The sequence below is a fragment of the Mauremys mutica genome, chromosome 2 (assembly GCF_020497125.1).
Source record: "Mauremys mutica isolate MM-2020 ecotype Southern chromosome 2, ASM2049712v1, whole genome shotgun sequence".
In the NCBI taxonomy this organism is placed as follows: domain Eukaryota; kingdom Metazoa; phylum Chordata; order Testudines; family Geoemydidae; genus Mauremys; species Mauremys mutica.
In genome coordinates, this window is record NC_059073.1 from 30,314,720 (window position 1) to 30,334,707 (window position 19,988).

Genomic DNA, 19,988 nt, shown 5'->3' on the forward strand with positions numbered 1-19,988 from the left:
CTCCTATGATTTGTTATATTAACTTTTTGCAATTTGTTTCGAATTAGAATGTACACTCTTTAGGGTATGCATCTGTGCAGTGATTAGCACAATGATGCCCCAATCCTGACTGGTGCCTTTACGTGCTATCGCGATACAAAATAATAAATAATATTTATAAGAAAAACAACAACTAAAGTTTCCTGACTTCTAGGCTCTATCCACTAGACATGGTTCCTCCATAGCAGAGAATTATTTTATTGTAAAGGAAATGACTGTTTTATAACTATTGTCTGCATTTCCAACTTTCTGTACGTTGCCATTCTGTGAAGCACACCATCATTGCTATAATAATGTACATAAAATTCACTGAACTGTTGGCAACAGTTATTACTGACAATGAGCTATAGTATGTCTGAAACAAATTTAAAGCATTTCCATCATCTTAGTAATTAAAATATGTCACTGGTACTCTATGTTCCCAAACACATGGCACAGTCAAAAAGACCGTACTAATGGCGGGGGTGGGGGGGTGGGGGGGGAAAAGCTGGAAAATATATTCAGCAATAACTCAGATCCACATTTTACTCTACTGGTTTAATGAGCCATGCAAATGGTCACATACTGAACTACTGATCAGACACACATTACTTACAAGTCTTCTTTGCATTAATAAACAGCAACCCAACATCAAACTGTTGCATACAAATATTGATTTAAAATGCAATGTTTGAGGCTTGGGGGTGGGAATAACTGAAGAAATTGAACAAGTGAGGAAGAAAGATGTGCCACATATAAGGGAATAGAAATTTTGGAACCGAAAAGCAAGAGCATCAAAGTAAATAGAACCTAGATTATATTATGTCAACACTGGAAATTGACAAATTTATAGAAAGAGCAGAAGACCTCTTCTAAAACTAATGGAATACTTGAAATTCATCCAAGATAGGCCAGTATTAAGTTTTATTTATCTGGTAAAAAAACTTGATGATGACGGGACCCTGGCCAGGGGATAAAGTAACAGTAGACGATTTTACAAATGTAAAGTTGGTATAAATTCAAATAAATGCACTGGACTGAGTGTGTACTTCTTCTGCAAACACTCTGGTAAAATCATAGGAGTTACAGGTCTTTAGATAATCAAGGCCAATGTGATCTGCTCAATGACTGGCACAATTGAAAATCTGACCAGTTATTTGTAGGTGCCTGAATATGGATTTAAGTGCCTAGTTCAGGTTCCCATTTTTTTAAATCTTGGCTGTGTATTTTAAATAAGCATTCATCCCCTATGCCCAGCTGTGGAGTACTGAGATTATTATAATGGAAGTTTAGGTGGTTACATTTTCTGAATTAGTATTCCTATGAATATTTCCTCCCTGAAATTTAAGGTTCCTAAAATCACAAATAGGGGCTAGTGGGATTTTCAAAAGTCCTAGGTGCCTAACTCCCATTGAAGTCAATGAGAATTAATTAATCAGGATACTTTTGAAAGTCCTACTAGATGCCATCTGTATCTTTAGGTGCCTAAATACCTTTAGTGGCTCTATGTATCTCACTAGTGGGAATGAAAGCTCCACAATCAAGCGGTAATGTCTCTGGGGGTGATTTCATTATCCAGTTAACAGCAAATGCTTTAGTTTAGCCAAGATTGAAGTAGCTTCTGAAGAATTCCAGAGGCACTTAACAAAATCGGGAGAATGGCCATCATGACAGGACTAGGGTTTAATCACAATTAGCTCTCACTATTCTGAACTTGATTTGTCTCGTTGATATGGACAGCTCAGATGCGGTTAAGTAATTCAACATTTCACGTTAGTGTACAAACACACTACATATTCTACTGAAAACAATCTCATTGTCTCTGGCCTGTGAAGGACTTTTCTTCTTCTTTAAGCTCTGACTCAAAGCCTTTGAGGTGCAATGAACACTCCAGAAGAGACATTGCTATTGTAATAAAACTCAAATACCTCTAATTATCTGGCCCTTACTCACTATAATATTTACATTGATTTCTATGAAATTATACTCATGAGTGAAGAAGACCTCATCTTGTACCCCTGATATCAATGGGAGTCATGCCATTGAGTTACATGAACTCGGGATTGAGCATTAAATGCTCACCAATTTGAATAAAGACTATTTTCTGACCTTTAGCTAGGATATTTAAATAAAACAAAAGAAAACAAAATAAAACAAGTAAATCTTCATGCTTTAGGGCATAAACCAACCACTGACTGATAAGGTTAGGAAGAAACTTCTCTTCTGAGCATGCTATTCCATAATTGTTCTCTATATGGTCCCCTGCACTTTCCTTTGAAATATCTGGTACTGGCAAAATCAGAATGCTGGATTAAATGTCCCCATGGTTTGGTCTGGTACAGGGATTGGCAACCTTTGGCACGCGGCTCACCAGGGTAAGCGCCCTGGTGGGCCGGACCTGTTTGTTTACCTGCTGCATCCACACGTTCGGCTGATCGCGGTTCCCACTGGCCCAGTTCTCCATCCCAGGACAACGGGGACTGTGGGAAGTGGCGCGGGCCGAGGGATGTGCTGTCTGCCACTTCCTGTCGCCTCCATTGGCCTGGATCGGCAAACTGCTGCCAGTGGGAGCCGCGATCATCCAAACCTGAGGACGCAGCAAGTAAACAAACTGCCCGGCCTGCCAGGGTGCTTACCCTGGTGAGCCGCGTCACCGTGCCAAAGGTTACCGATCCCTGGTCTGGTATGTTGGGACCCATGATCCAGTGTTTCCTTTTTCCACCTAATCCACTTCAGGGCCTAGTGGTTTGCTGTTATTGTAATTATATTCCAACTGAATCCTTAAAGCCTTAGGAAAATTACATTATACCTTATGTTTCTCTGCATGAGAAGGTTACACTGAATGTCCAAATTGGTTTCATGATAGGATGACACTCATTGTGTACATAACCTCATAACAGTTGGAGGCATAACACAAAAGCACCACTAAGTGATCTAACCCAAAAGCAATATCAGTACAACTCTGATTGAAGGACCCTGCAGTTCATATGCTTTGGCTATTGCCACCTGCTGGAGGAAGGCTTCCAAAACTAAATTACCTCAGCAAACCCTGTAAGATAAGCGCTGCTCTCTTCAAGTTGCTCTCTACATTATCTTAGAAAAGGCATTTCTAATTAAATTCATGTTTTGCCTTTGCAACAGTATCTGTTGACAAGTGGAGCCTACATTTAAAATAGTCAGTTTTTTAAAAAAAGACTTAATTACATAGTCTGATAATTACTTAATTATGCAGCATGTGCTTGAGTGTAGCCCAAGTCTGGTGTGCAAATGAAATCAAAAGTAAGCAATGCTTCTATTCACCTTTTTTTTTTCTTTTGGGACCTATGAGGCATACTGACAGGCAGAATCAATTACTTTCTAGATCACTGTAGGAGCTCCACAATGATGGATGACAGTAAAAAGGCAAACAAAACTTCAACGATTTCTTTAAAAAAATGGAAAAATTATGAAAATAATAGATAAATAGAGCTACATAAATAATAATGCCTTACATCTGTGCAGCATATTTCACACAGAAAATTCCCATGGTGCTTTTCAGCTTTTAATATCCAGGAATCATAAATGCAGCTATCTTTGGTGGATGCATACCATAGTAATACTGCATAATAGTATTTTTAATGGGTAAGGAAAGGAATGAAGAATAATTTATTGGTCATGGGCTTTGGTGGTGGTGATGATCAAAATAGCACTATCCAGCCTGGGCTCAAGAAAGGGACATCCAGTCTTGTATAGACCACTGACATATGCTGGCCTTGTGTTAGTATGGACCTCTCCAGCTGCGTACTCGGTGCAGCTCTCTGCAGGTGGTTAATCAGAGAGGGGCAGGGTATGGCAATGTTGATACTTCTTATTTTTAACTTTTAACTTATTTTTAACTTAATCTTAACGTCTGACCTCCAGTGTTAAAGATGCCAAATGCCAGGAATGAGTGCATGTGGGCCAGAGTAAAACAAATGTGTGTATTCTGCTGGTGTACTGATTGCTCCCACCCCACCACTCACTTCCTAATCAAGCTATTCAAAAATTCTTGGGCACTATCCCTTGGCAGAGGGTAGCCCTAACCTGCTGTCTCAAGACTACATTGCTTTCATAACAACTAAAACTTTCCGCTCAATGGTATCTGGTCTTGCTCATTCACAATAACTACTCTAGATCTGTTATTTGGCATGAAGGCAGGCATTAGGGATGTAATGAACATGTCTCTGTCATAGTCTGATCACCTGCATCTCCATGTTGAAGTCCAGGACCCTCCTGCTTTCCAGTGGACTTCATGTACCCCACTTGAGATCCATGATCTCTGGAGGAAGAATGTCCTCATTCTAGACCAGTGGTTGTCAAACTAGGACTGCCGCTTGTTCAGAGAAAGCCCCTGGTGGTCTGGGCCGGTTTGTTTACCTGCTGGGTCCCCAGGTTCGGCGAATCACGGCTCCCACTGGCCACAGTTCGCTGCTCCAGGCCAATAGGGGCTGCAGAAAGGGCGGCCAGCACGTCCCTTGGCTCGCGCTGAAGCTTAAAAACAGACTCCAGTGAGAAACTGCTGAGCTGGAATTGATATGCAAACTAGATACAATCAACTTAGGTTTGAATAGGGACTGGGAATGGCTGAGCCATTACAAACATTGAATCTATCTCCCCTTGTAAGTATTCTCACACTTCTTATCAAATTGTCTGTACTGGGCTATCTTGATTGTCACTTCAAAAGTTTTTTTCTTACTTAATTGGCCTCTCAGAGTTGGTAAGACAACTCCCACCTTTTCATGCTCTCTGTATGTGTATATATATCTCCTTAATATATGTTCCATTCTATGCATCCGAAGAAGTGGGCTGTAGCCCATGAAAGCTTATGCTCAAATAAATGTGTTAGTCTCTAAGGTGCCACAAGTCCTCCTGTTCTTTTTGCGGATACAGACTAACACAGCTGCTACTCTGAAATGAGCTTATAGTTTCTTTATTCCATGGCCTTGATGAAGAGTCAGAGAGATGTTTCTGTTCTCCAATAGGGAGTTATTGGTTACATAAATGGTTCCAGGTCTGAGTTTGTCTTATCAGCTAAATAGCCTCTAACTAGCTTCACCATCTTCTGTTCCTCTCTTCAAGGAACTTCTGATTTTCTAAGAGCAGATCATTCAGAACCAGAGCACTGTCTCTTCAGCCTGGCATAAGGGGTGAAATAAGAATGAAATATTAATGCCTTTATCATGCACTGAGTTCCAACCAGCATGCCATCAGAGGTTCTAGATTCATGGCTGCTCACCCATGTCTATCTTAAAAACATAAAAACATAAGAATGGCCATACTGGGTCAGACCAAAGGTCCATCCAGCCCAGTATCCTGTCTGCCGACAGTGGCCAATGCCAGGTGCCCCAGAGGGAGTGAACCTAACAGGTAATGATCAAGTGATCTCTCTCCTGCCATCCATCTCCACCCTCTGACAAACAGAGGCTAGGGACATCATTCCTTACCCATCCTGGCTAATAGACATTAATGGACTTAACCTCCATGAATTTATCTACTTCTCTTTTAAACCCTGTAATAGTCCTAGCCTTCACAACCTCCTCAGCAAGGAGTTCCACAGTTTGACTGTGTGCTGGGTGAAGAAGAACTTCCTTATATTTGTTTTAAACCTGCTGCCCATTAATTTAATTTGGTGGCCCCTAGTTCTTATATTATGGGAACAAGTCAATAACTTTTCCTTATTCACTTTCTCTACATCACTCATGAGTTTATATACCTCTATTAAATCCCTCCTTAGTCTCCTCTTTTCCAAGCTGAAGAGTCCTAGCCTCTTTAATCTCTCCTCATATGGGACCCATGCCAAATCCCTAATCATTTTAGTTGTCCTTTTCTAATGCCAGTATATATGTTTTGAGATGAGGTGACCGCATCTGTACACATTCAAGATGTGGGCATACCATGGATTTATATAAGGGCAATAAAATATTCTCCGTCTTATTCTCTATCCCTTTTTAAACGATTCCTAACATCCTGTTTGCTTTTTTGACTGCCACTGCACACTGCATGGACGTCTTCAGTGAACTATCCACGATGACTCCAAGATCTCTTTCCTGATTAGTTGTAGCTAAATTAGCCCCCATCATATTGTATGTATAGTTGGGGTTATTTTTTCCAATGTGCATTACTTCACATTTATCCACATTCAATTTCATTTGCCATTTTGTTGCCCAATCACTTAGTTTCATGAACTCTTTTTGAAGTTCTTCACAGTCTGCTTTGGTCTCAACTATCTTGAGCAGTTTAGTATCATCTGCAAACTTTGCCACTTCACTGTTTACCCCTTTCTCCAGATCATTTGTGAATAAGTTGAATAGGCTTGGTCCTAGGACTGACCCTTGGGGAACACCACTGGTTACCCCTCTCCATTCTGAAAATTTACTATTTATTCCTACCCTTTGTTCCCTGTCTTTTAACCAGTTCTCAATCCATGAAAGGATCTTCCCTCTTATCCCATGATAACTTAACTTACGTAAGAGCCTTTGGTGAGGGACCTTGTCAAAGGCTTTCTGGAAATCTAAGTACGCTATGTCCACTGGATCCCCCTTGTCCACATGTTTGTTCACCCCTTTGAAGAACTCTACTGGATTAGTAAAACATGATTTCCCTTTAGAGAAACCATGTTGACTTTTGCCCACGTATGGTTGTTCAACGGCCCAACACTATGTCTCTCCCACTCCACCCCTACTATCTTGCTTTCCCCTTATGAACAGGAAACATGCAGAGGGAGGATCGGGGAGGGTGATGGCTTGTGTAGGGGCCTACCTAGATCTAGGAAGGGAAAGGTAACCATGTGATTGGTTAAGGAAAGTCAGAGTGGTTCATTCTGCCTTTGACCATTTCATATGTTTTGTACCATGCCCAGTACCTGGTGTCTGTCCTCTTCCAATTCTGAGCCACACTGTAGAAGCTGGGAGAAGTGAGGGTGGGTGAAGTATCTGCTCTGGTGGTTGCACAAACACATTGCCATGTCCTTTAGCAGTGGAGAGGCAGCTGACTTGAGGTGTTAATCCAAAAGTTCAGGGAAAAAGATACACTTCTGGAGTCACTCCCTGTTTTCCTGTCCCTTCCAATGCTGTTTGCTAGACACAGGGGCTGGATTTTCTGGCAATGTAGATGGGTGTAAGAACGTGGGTGGATGAGTTCTGTGGTTCTCCATTGCTTTTCCATGGAAACTGTCTACTAACTTAGAATACAGACAATTTCCTCTCAAACCACCATCCAGTCCTTTAAGCATAATTCAGCAATTTTCTGGTGTAGCTGAAATTCCAGCTGGTTCTCCAGGTTTACAGCAGGGCAAATGTGTTTTGTCCACCTTTGTAGCTCACAAAACCCAACAGAAACATCTTTCTGGCATATGTGACCAGGAGTCCTTCACAGAAGGGCACTTCTCTCTTCCATTCTAGTATGTCAGAACTGTTATGTTTTCCAAGTGATGGCCAGCATTTAAATGTAACCCTTCTGCCTGTCTGAGTTGGCAGCAACAAGGGCTGGGTTCAGTATCTAGAGGTTCCATTTCAATAACGAAATGCAAAACCAGCTCAAGCCCCCACCCAGTGACCTGGGACAATTGCATACCACCTCTAAGAGGGCACCTCTAAAAGGCAATACTTCCCCTCTCACAAGCATGGAGTGTAGCAAAATCCTTTTAATAAAGGAGGGAAAGAATGTGGCATTACGTTGGGGAAACACCAAAAACAGGATTCATAACACAAACCATGAGCAAAAGACCCACCCCCAAGTAAGTTTGGCAGTGTCCCTTTCCCCTCAGGGTCTTAAGTCCAGCAACCCCCAAATCCCCCAAAGTCCCAAGAGTCCAACAACCCAAAAGTCTTTGTCCCTGGTCAGTGCAGCCCCAGAGTTCAAAAGTTTATCTGCAGAGTTTTACCTCCCAGCCTGGGTGGAAAGGGGGAGGGGGTATTAAGGGGCACCTTACATGGTCTGAGGCCAACTGCCCCATCTCTCCATAGGGTTCTGCTGCAGCCTTCATCGCAAGCCATTCCGCCAGCCACTTCGCTCCACCAGCCATCCCAGGAGCCACTCCAGACATTCCACAAACTGCTCCACCAGCCACTCAGCAATATATCTTCAGGACCCCCACTACTTAACACAGCACTCAGCGATTTTAGCTCTTTAGTGATTTCAGCTGGTAGTAGGAGAGCCTCAGTGGTGGTGCACCATTGGCCCAAAGTGAATTCAGCTCAGAAGCCTAGACTCCTAATAGAATCAAAATTAGCTCTGATATTCCGCAGTGCAGAGAGGAGAAGGAGGAGAAGGAGAAGGAGGAGTTGGTGTTTCAGGCCCTCAAAGGGGATCCATATCCCCAGACACAAATGCCTACTCCCAATCTCTCTCTCAATTCACTGGGTTTTGGAACCCATGTCCCTTTGTCTAGCGAGTGCTACTTAGTTGATGGCAAGTCCCTCTGTTATAAAACAGTTTCGTTCTCCTTGATTCACATAATTACAGTAACACTTTATTCTTCCTGCCCCAATAACAGAGAAACTGGGGATCCCACAGCAGCCAAAGTGACCATTTGGGCTGCTGTACGCTCATGCTAGGCGGGGTGGGTGTGCCTATGCAAACAAGTTCTTTTGTACAACTGACCACCAGATGTCAGGGTAGAGCTCATCCTGACTCTGCTTACATAAAGAAGAAAAAGATAACTGGTAATGTTGCCCCTGTAGAAACTGAACTTCAACCCAGCCGATCTCTTGATGCACTGTAAACAGTACAATATTTGAAAGTAATGCAGTTATCTCACCATTTTGACCCTCAGCTCTTTCCTTGTGGGCTGCAAAAGCAGTCTGAAGGAAGGAGGGTCTAACAGTTGCATTTCTGTGATTTTAAAAAGAATCACTATTGTGGCCTTGAACAGCACAGTTGCATTATGTGGGAGGATTTAGGTACCTTTCAAGGAAAAATGAAATAATGTTACCTTCGTCTTTGACTTGGCAGGACAAGGACAACAGGCAACTCATGCCAGTGGTAGGGCAGGAGCTGCACCACAGAGATAGCAGAGGAAGATGCAGAAGGACCTTGGAAGAACTGGTTAGTTCATTTGTTTGTTCCTGTTACAAATTGTTTCTGTAGACTAGAAAGAGCCAAGAGCAGTTCAACTTTCTTAGGGAAAGGGAGGAACAGGCTCTTAGGTACGATGTTTACAACGTGCGTCCATACTCCATGTACCTGTAGATTGTTCAAATTACATTTATCTATATGTTTTGTATGATCTTGAGTGATAGTCCAGTCACAGACTGTAATGAGGAGCTGGCTGAACTATCACTATATTAATTGCTGCCAATGTATACCATCTCCTCTCAAATATTTCAAACATAATACAGGAAAATGACAATATGTACAATGTTGCACACTAACAAAAAACTAAATGATGAGATCAAAGATCAGTTCTACAATTGCTTGAAAACTCTGATTGACAGTATGCCCGAGCATGATAATATCTGCTTAGTAATGAGGGATTTAAATAATGCTTAGTAATGGGGAAATGTTATGCTAACGTTGGAGATGACAAGAACAGAGTGGAGATACCAATGGGCAAGCAAAGCTTTGGTCCCCCCAAATCGGAACAGAGAAAGATTGGCTGAAATGTGCCTGATATCAGGACTCATAAAAGATGGCACACTCTTCCCATACAAGGATAACCACGAAATAACTTGGAATGTTCCACATGGAGTCATCATCAACCAGACTGACTATCTATTTATTGGAAGTAAATTTAGATCAACTCTTAGGGCATCAGCGATGCCAGAAGTGACCACAATTTATGTGTGGCAAGACTGAGGATCAAACTTAAGAAAAAAATTCCAGCAGCAATTCAGATGACCATCCCACACTTTTAAGCGGGGCGGGGGGAAGGAAGAGAAGAGTTGGCTGTCTGGCTGAATGAAGGGAACAGTGCTTTATGGCTGGAGCGGGGGAGAGATGAAAACTGCTGCAAAAGGGTCAAAGTGGTTGCTGAGTCATCCCCTAGGAATGCAGGGCTTAAAAGGGGCAGCCCTGGGCCTGAAGCCTCCCTTTTACATGGAGCAGTCTGAAGCAGGACCCACCCTGCGTCCCCTTTATGTGGTACAATGCCAAGTTTGGTCAAGACCTGCTGTGGGCATTACACTAGCTTCCCCTTTTTAGGGGGGCCAGGAAGGAATTTTTCCCTTACCACTATATTGGATTGGGTGGAGTTGGGTTTTTTTTGCCTTCCCCCTAGCAGGTTCAGGAAGGGCTCTGTTCATGCATGGTGTGATTGGCGGTGGGCCATATGTCGCAACTCATTATTTAAGTTTAGGGCAGATGTCTAGTGCAGGTACTCCATAGGGAAGGTATACAGTGACCAGATATAGTAAAGTCTTGGCAATAAATTTGCTGGAGGGACTTGGATGGAAAAAGAGGGGAGTTGGTAAAAGCCCTGGGGTAATTGCAGAAAAAACATGGGGTTACCTGTACTGTACACTTTTATCTGCTGGGTAGTCCCAGACATCTAATAATAAAGTTGGGGGCTGATTAAACCCACGTCACATGTCTCTTTTCCTTCTTTTGGTATAGCCAGACAATTGAATGGAAGAACAGATTTCATGTGCTACAAGGTTTAGATCGAACAGTAGAAGTCAGCATTGACATGTCATGATTCTTTAGGCATGGCGGTCTCATAGATGCCACAATAACTGCAGTTGGTTTCCAGGCAAAAAACCAAAAGCCTGGATTAGTAAGGTTATGTGGAACTGTGTGAAAGAAATGAAACAAGCCAATGCAAACACCAGCTCCTCAAAAGCACCTCCAGAAAAAGAAGCAGCAAAAATATCCATATAAAACAAAGCACAAAGCAGCACAAAGCAGCATGAGAGGAGACAAGAGGAAATACATTGATAACATCACCACAAAACTGAAGAAGCTGCTGAAAGAGGTGATAGACACTTTATCAACTTAAGAAAGTTCTAACTGGCAAGTTTAAGCTAGTTGGAGAGCCTGTTAAGGATAATCAAGGAAAGACCTTAACAACAGAAAAAGAGCAAGGAGAGTGATGGGCAAAGCAAATTCAAGAGGTGCTAAAAAGACCACATGAAACTATTGACTTTGACAAAAAATGAAACACTCAGAACTAGACATCATATCATCTCACATGAAAAACTCAGTATAAAAGTTAGAACCTGGGGAAACTTCATGTGATGACCAAGTCACCAGGGAAATGCTGAAAGCTTGTGATGATGAGACCATTATGATAAACCCATCAAAATCTTCATTAAAGTATGGGACTAGGAAAAGTCTGCAGAATAATGGAAAATGGCATTATGGTCAAAACACCAAAGAAAGTTGACCGATGTGACTGCAATAATTAGTGAGGTGTGATACTTCTTCCAGGGACAGGCAAAGTCTTCATCTTAAGCACAATAAAGGAAGAGACTGAAGCAAGCTAAGGAAAGAGCAGGCTGGATTTTGACCATAAGATCATGTGCAAACCGCATTTTCACTCTAAGAAGAGTAACAAAGAGACCATTGAATGACAAAAACTACTCGTCATAAACAAGGGGTTGTTTTTTCTGGAAGTACCACACATATGGGAGTTATTTCTGGATATGACATAGAAAATAAATTGGTTTTGGTTTGAGGAGCAAATCACTTGTCCTGTTCTAGAGTCCTTCCCTGTTCAGGATTATCTGCCTGTTTCATAACACAAATAGATATCAGAAATGCCAGCATTTATAGTTAGAGTAACATAATGAGACTCTCTTAGATGAAGAACGTCAGGAAACTGACAAAAGGGGGTAAATGTCCTATTAATTTTGACCTGACAAATAAGCGAAGATTGCCAGTATTTAAACTCTTGGCAATTTACTATTACCCAAGCCACTTTCAGTGACCATTGTGCCTGCAGTATTGTACTGAACTGACAGGGTACAGGATCCTCCTCTGTGCTCTGTGCTTCTTAGCTGAATCCACCAGCCACATTAATTGGTAGCATTTGGATGTGCTTAGTGACCTTTTCCAACAGCATTTCAGTCTCTTGAGCACTGAAATCAGACTGTTTTTATCCTCCAAGAATGAGACTCCAACATCTCTCAGACTGGTTTGCCCCAAGGAGTAGCAGTAGCAGAGGCAGACACAGTAAAAGCATCTGAGGAAATGCAGGCAGAAACTTCATCCCAACAGAAGCAGCAAACTCAATAGGAGAATAGCTATAACAGTTTCCATTCTGGTTTAATTCCCTCATGAAAAATGTAAGTGTTATGTTTATGAATAAGGTACAATAAACATTCAGCATGTGAGTAGAAATATGGAGCAGGGCCTTTCACTGTGCCACCGGATGTTTATACAAATTAGTACATGTGTTTGCTTTAAACCACCTACAGCTTATGTGCATCTTCTGCATAATAAACCTTTTTCGTGATTCAGAAGCAAACTGGCACAGTTTCTCTGTCATTCAATAAAATACACGTTCAAAATTGTTAATGATTAAACATTACCCTTGAGAAAGATGACTCTGGCGTGGCCAGACGCTACACACTCCATTTTATGGAGCACACAGTATATACTCAATACACAGAATCAAAAAAATGCATTGGGTCACATTGCACCAGGCCCTGCACTGATGCCAACTGCCATACAAGGAGTAACGTCAAAGAAGAGATCAGAGTACAAGGAGCTTTACGTGTTGGTCACATTCCTGCTGGAAAGTGATGGTGCTCATGGCTAGCATCCCCAAAGAGGAGGAGGAAGAGAAAGCAGGGCTGTGGCTGAGATGGACAGTCACAGAGAAGAATGCATGATCTACTTTGTTCAGTGGAGGCAGAGTTGTCACTGAAACATGTTCCATCCCATTTTCAAGCCCCTACTTGGATATCTGTGTTACTCAGCCAAAATTCTTCTGGGGGTGCACACAACATAGTGGCCTCTTTTCACCCCCAAAACAGACTGTGGTTTAAAAGCTACAGTCTAACCCTTTGTCAAGAAAGTCAAGCATGAAATGAAGTAATTTTAAAATGGGTTTGTTTCTTTGGTTTTTTTTTCTATTGCATTTTCAGGAACTGAGCTTGCAAAAACCCTAATACGGTGTACAGTAAACACATATTATACCATCATGTTAGCAAAGAAATACCTTTTTTAATATTAAATTGTGGAGAAGTCTATAGTAAAAATGATACAAAAGTGAGAAAAACCAGGTACCTGCATAGTCATAAGCTTGTCAATTTTTAATTGGCTACCATAACATGGTTTGTCTCCCTTTACAAATGTTTTTATGATAAAACATTTGATTTTTAATAATTACAAAAAGGCAACTGGAGTACTATACAACCAGACTTGCAAAAAAAATAGGCTAACCTGAGGTACATATGTAAACTGGAAATGAAAAATGATTGTCTTTTATTTGTTTCATTCTACTGATTTGGAGTGAGTTACAAAGATATAATTAATATTAATTTTTGGTATAAATGTTTCTATACGTTTTGGTTAAGGATTTTTCCTTAAACTTTCATTATTAATTATTACTATTATTTACTAATTTTAATAATGGTCTCCCTGCATGTCCCAAGTTGTGCTTCTGCCTCATAGTAAGGAGCAAATAGCACTTGACTGAGCCTTCATCTTTACTTATTTTGTTTACTCTTCTCAGTATTTCCAATATGGAACAAAAATCCTTAAGTGGTGTGAATGTGGCCTGGGTCGGGTTAAGATCATCACGGATCATCTCACTTAATCAGTTCCTTGCCACTGCAGGGGCCTTGGACATTGGTGCACCTCAGTTTTCTCTGTTCTCTGCCTGTGGAACACTGAGGCCTGGTCTACACAAAGAAATGAGATCAGTATGACTACATCGCTCAGGGGTGTGAAAAATCCAGACCCTTGAATGATGTAGTTAAGATGACCTAAACCCAAATGTAGACAGTGCTAGATCGATGGGAGAATTCTCCCATAGACCTAGCTACCACCTCCTGGAGAGGCTTTGACTGAATATACTCCTGTCTTCACACCCTACACACTACTGTAATAATTTTTGGACAATGCATATCTTGTGAGGCATCATTTAAAACTCACAATTTGCTGATCAGTAATATCATGGTAAAATGCTCATAGCAGCATTTTATATGAAGATATAAATGTAAACTGAAATCATGACTAAAAATATGTTTTCCAGATAAGTCTGGAACCAATTCCTCAGAGACAAAGGGCAAGCTGATGCCTCAGCCAGGTGTAAAAAAGGCTGATGGACCATTACCTGCTAAGTGGCCATTCTTTGACAGAAAAGGGGGCAGAGACAAAAATCTACATCTTAGCAAAGAAACAGTATGGAATTTCCTTCCACTCAGACTGCTTTTCACCTTGCTCCCAGCTGGAAATGCTTCTCAAAAGGGGGGCAGGACTGTAAAAAGAAGGGACAGACACCCCACGACACCTGTCCTCTCTCTCCCTGCCCACCACATTCTCTGCACCTGAAAAGCTAAAGAAAGCAGCCTTTGGACTCAGGGTGGAGGGGGGTCCTGACCTAAAGAGCTTGGTCAGTAAGACTGCAGAAAGCATGTGGTGAGAAAACTTCGCTTTGAATAATTTGTTAAGATAGATAAAATGCTACTGGTGCCTTTCATTTCCTTTGTAACCATTTCTGGCTTTTATGACTCGTTACTTGTACTCACTTAAAATCTCCCTTTGTAGTTAATAAACTTGTTTGATCATTTTATCTAATCCATTGTGTTCAAGTTGAAGTGTCTGAGTAACTCCATTAGGGTAGCACATTGTATGCATATTATTCCCTTAAAGAAATAATGAACTTAATATATTTGTACTGTCCAGGAGAGGGCTGGGTAGTATGGGGACAACATTTCTGCGGGGGAATCTGGGACTGGGTGTGTGTTGCGGTCACCCTATGGTAATATTTAAGGATGGCTGCAGCACATGCAGACATAGGTGGGAGTGACTTACATGGTTGAGGCTGTTTCTGAGCAGTCCAGGTTGGAGGCTACAACAGCAAGGTATTGCAAAGGACACCCCAGGTTATATGGCAGGGTGAAACAGCTACTCATTGATATGGATTGTACCCTGGTGTGTCACAAAGGTGGATTACCAATGCTGACAAGAGAAGCCCTCCCATAGGCATAGCACAGTCAGGAGTTTCAATGTCAAAGATGTCAGACCCAGCTGAATGAATAACCACCTCAAAAAATGTATTAGGAGTAAGCAGAGAACCTATAGGGGAATGGAAAAAAGATGTTGATCAGTGAAAAAAAGCTACATTGTAAAGGTTAGAAAATGTAGGACTAAAGTGAGAATTGCTAAAATTCAAGCTGGATTAGCTCTTGCCAAGGAAATTAAAATAAATAATAAATAAAATAAATAATGGTTAGTTACATAAATAATAAAAGAATAAGGAAGGATGAAGTTGGGTCGCTGCAGTGTGGATGGGAAAGAGATTAAAGATAATCTAGGTATGGCTCAAAAACTAAATAAATACTTTGATTCAGTTTTCAGTGAGAATGATAATATGGAACATGTGCATGAAGGCATTACGGCTGATGGAAATCAGTGTCTAGAAAAAGAAATGACCACATCTGAGGTGGAAGAAAAACTTAAAAAGCTTAATGCATTAAAATTGAGGGGACTGGATAATTTCCATCCCAGAATACTGAAAGAACTAGCACATGAGAGTGCGAGTCTGGTAGCAAGGGTTTTTAATAAATCTATCTAATCAGGGTAGTACGTTATGACTGAAGAATACCTAATGTTCTACCTACACTTAAGAAGGGGAAAAATGGTGATCTGGGCAATTACAGACCCATAATTCCAACCTCAATAGCATGCAAGGCTTTAGAATAAATGGTGAAGGAAAGAATAAATTCATGGGGATAAATGGTAAAGGGGATGTAATGCAGCATGAGTTTACCAAAGATAGATCATGCCAGGCTAACCTGATTTTCTTCATTGATAAAATAACTGATTTTTTATACATGGACTTCAGTTAAACATTTGACACAGTACAACATGTTTAAATTAGGGAATAAGGTGATCAATACAAGAACTGTAAGGTAGATAAGGAACTGGGCAAAGGGGAGAAGGCAATGAGTCATGCTGAAAGGTGAATTAACATAGTAGAGAGAGGTTACTAGTGGAGTTCCTCAAGGATTGGTCTTTGGAGCAATCTTATTCAATATTTTCAATAATGACCTTGGCACACAAGGTTGTAGTGTGGTAATGAAATTTGTTGAAGATCCAATGTTGGGAGGCATCATTAATAGAGAGGAGGAATGAAATATTACACGGGAAGATCTGGATGACCTTGAAGACTGCAGTGACAGAAATGGGATGAATTCAGTAGTAAAAAGTGGAAGGTCCTAGACTTAGTATCTAATAATATGAATTTCTGCTACAAACTGGAGGCTCATCATTTGGAAGCAACAAACGAGGAAAGAGGCATGGGTGTGTGGGTCCCTCACAGGATGACTATGATTAACCAGTGCGATGCAGCTGTGAAAAAAAAGCAAATGCAATCCTAGGCTGTATCATGCACGGCATTTCCAGTAGAGATAGAGAAGTGTTAATGTCATTCTGCAAGAAATTGGTAAGACCAAATATGGAATACTGTTTACAATTCTGATCGCCCATGTTCAACAAAGATTAATTTTAAATGGAACCAATGGAGGAGAGCTATTAGGATGATCAGGAGAATGGAGGGCTTTTATTAGGAGAAGAAATTGACAGAGTGCTTGGCTTCTTTAGTAGAGTAAAAAGAAGGCTGAGTGGGGATATGAGTGTTCTCTATAAATACATTAGGTGAAGAGCTATTTTAGTTAAAGCACAATGCTGGCACAAGAACAAATGGATATAAACTGGCCATGAACAAATTCAGATTGGATATTAGGTTTCTAACCATCAGAGGTGTTGTGAGGGCCAAGAACTTTATTTTTCAGAGAGAGCTGGACAAATATATGAGTGCAGTTTTGTAGTGGGGTGGGGCTCAACAGCTCAACAGCCCTGTATATCACTTTCAGTTTATGTCTTATGTTCCTAAAAGCTCATGCTTTAGTGTTTCAGTCACCTGTTTGCAGGGGTCTGGAAGGGATTCCTCCCACCACAATGTATTTTGTTTTTTCTCTCTTTCTCTCCTTCCTCTGAAGTATCAAGGATGACCACAGCTGGAGATGGAACATTGTATGGGGAGGGCCAGGGCTCTGAGGAAGCACCAAACATTTGGCTGGTTGGTTCTTCCTCACATGGTCAGGGTCTAAGTGATCATGATAGGTAGGTAGGGTCAGGAAGGCATTTTTCCCCAGGTCAGATTGGCAGTAACCTTGGTGGATTTTTGGCTTCTTCTGCAGAATGTAGATGGGGGTCACTTGCCAGGATTTTGGGTATATCTCACTTAATCATTTATCTGCCATTGCTGGGGCCTCGGGCACTTGTGCACCTTGGTCCCTGCCATTCTTTGCTGTGGCACCTAATAGTCTAGTCTCCTGTGGGCTGTAATATTTTGATCTAATTTTGGGTGTTGGGGTTAGTGTGAAGGTGCTGGGTGTGTGTGTGTTGGTGTCCTGTGATATACAGGAGGTCACACTAGATGATCTGGCAGTTCCTTCTGGACTTAAACTCTATGACTCCCCACTGTTTCTTTTTTCCTTTATTGACACCACTAAATGCTGCAATGCAAACAAACAGGTTGCACATGATCTCTGTGGCTTCAGAATGCTGTAAGCAATGTACTTTCTCACTCGGAGTGGGAACTGAGAGGACTTGTGATTCTAGGACTGGGTATTAGCAATAGTGATTTTTTAAAAATGTTAAATCTCAATTTTTTTCATAATGTTAAACAACGGTGGGATGTGTTAAAGTACAGAAGAATCTGTGTAGGTTATCTGGCAATGGGCATCCTGGCAACAAGAAAGTTTTTGGATGCCTCTGAACGCATCTGTCTTGCATGGATAATCAGTCATTCAGTCAGTAAATTCTCTATTAAAAATCTGCACAAAATAATAAAAATAGCACAACTGAGTTAATGCCACAACAAAAGTTCCAAGAAGAGCTTCTTATCAAATTCTTCTTCAGGAGCTCCTCCTGTGATTTAAGATTACAGCCATCCAGTCATGGAACATGAGTAAAACTATGGGATTTACTAAATAGGGGATCATACGAGTTAGACCAGCAATATTGAAAGCATGTCAGAAACATGAGAGCAAAAGCCATGGATATAGTTAAGACGTCAGCAGTGCTGGGTCAGTCTGGTTGCAACAGAAAACCAAGAAGTGGAACCTGCTAAACATGGGTCATGGAAGTATCAGAGACAGGATATCTGATAACTTCTGAGAATTCTGAGATTACAACCATAACCCCTGAGCTGATCAGCCAAGCCTCTATCCTCTCCTTCTTTAAGACACTTCTCCACCTTTTCAAAAGTCATATATATCATATTCTCCCCCTGAAAGGACTAACAAATATATGACACCCTCTAGTCTCAAAAAACACAACCCTATCTAACAAGACATCAGCAAGAAATCACCAATAACTTACTTTTTGTTGCATCTTGTCACCCATACATCATTTATACATTGTCTCTTAATATGGTATGGCCTTTGGGGCAGAGACCTTATCCTCACACTTGTCTATAAAAGGTATAGAAAATAATTGATACTGTATAAATATTTGTAACCAATATTTCTGTGCAAGTAAGATACTAGAAGGCTCTAACATGACAGTGTACAGCAATGTGGAAGAAGAGAAAAACAGAGAATAGAATTTTAGAATTTAAGTTACAATATAAATTGGAATAGTTTTTCCCTCTTGTTGCCCTTTGCTTCTCTCTGGGCTGAATGAATGATATCTTGGCTGAATGAATAGCTGCTTTTCCTGCAAATAGATTGCAGAAGATGTCACCTTGAACCTGCTTAAGTAGTAGAACTTCCAAAGAGTTTTATAGTGCACACTCCATACTTCTAGGTGATTTCTAAGAAGTTAATGCTTTTGCAGGGATTTGCCTCTAACATACATCAGCATGTACCTGCAGGAGATATAGCCTAGTATTAAATTCTAGGTATGACATGACATGAATCAGACTCATAAGTGCTTTTCAGTCCCGATTACACTAATACATATTGTCATGACCTTGCCAGTCAGTACTGTTGGGGCTAAGATTGTTTTATGACATAAGAGAGTTATGTCATATCTGAGATGTTTGGCAAATAACTTGAGGCCAAAGGAGTCAACTGAACAGAACCAGAAAATTTGAAGTGGAATGCAATAATCATAAACGGGTTTGGCAAAATATTATGCCAGAGGCACAATATGGACTGTGTGTGGTACTGGAGGTTATTTGTGTTTTCTTTTAGTCGAGTATTTGAGATAGTGACACATAATATCTTATTTACAATATTAACTGAGCACTGCCTGGCTGCCTGAAAATTGGCTGAAAGTTCACAAACAAAAGGTTAATGATAAATGTCAGTGTATAGACTTAGTGGTAGTTGCCTAATGAAGTATCACAGGGACTAGTGTTAGATTAAAGACTTATTTAATACTTTCATTAATGATCTGAAAGAGAGTGTAAAGTGCTGGTTAATGAAATACATAGGTTATACTGGGATTTTTTAAACCCCACTGAGGATGCAGAAGTAATATATAGGGACTCAGAGAAATTAAAAATAAGAGCAGAAAATAGCAATTATATGTTATTAGCATATTAAGAAATATATGCTAATACACATTCTATATTATAGAATAATGCATATTATGTAATATACTATTAGCATATTAGCAAATCTATGCCAATACACTTGAGGAAAAGTTATCCAAAATGCAAATATTCAATGGTAGAGAGAAACAGAAAACAATTGTGCCAAAATAGACCTATTAGAAGTGTGATAGTGGACTATAAATCGACTATGAATTTGCAATGCAATATGGCTGCTAAAAGTTCAATGAAGTTTTAGGATCCATTTGAAGGGACCATCATGTCATTGAGGAGTGTTGAA

At 40.7% G+C, this 19,988-nt stretch overlaps 1 long non-coding RNA gene across 1 annotated transcript in view; it reads left to right on the forward strand.

Annotated features, from left to right (window-relative positions):
* The window catches only part of LOC123365262, a 52,412-nt gene that overhangs the window by 1,462 nt on the left and 30,962 nt on the right, over positions 1–19,988 (forward strand). The window contains exon 2 of the long non-coding RNA XR_006577506.1: positions 8,989–9,081. This is a non-coding gene — a long non-coding RNA (uncharacterized LOC123365262). The remainder of the gene's footprint in view (positions 1–8,988; positions 9,082–19,988) is intronic.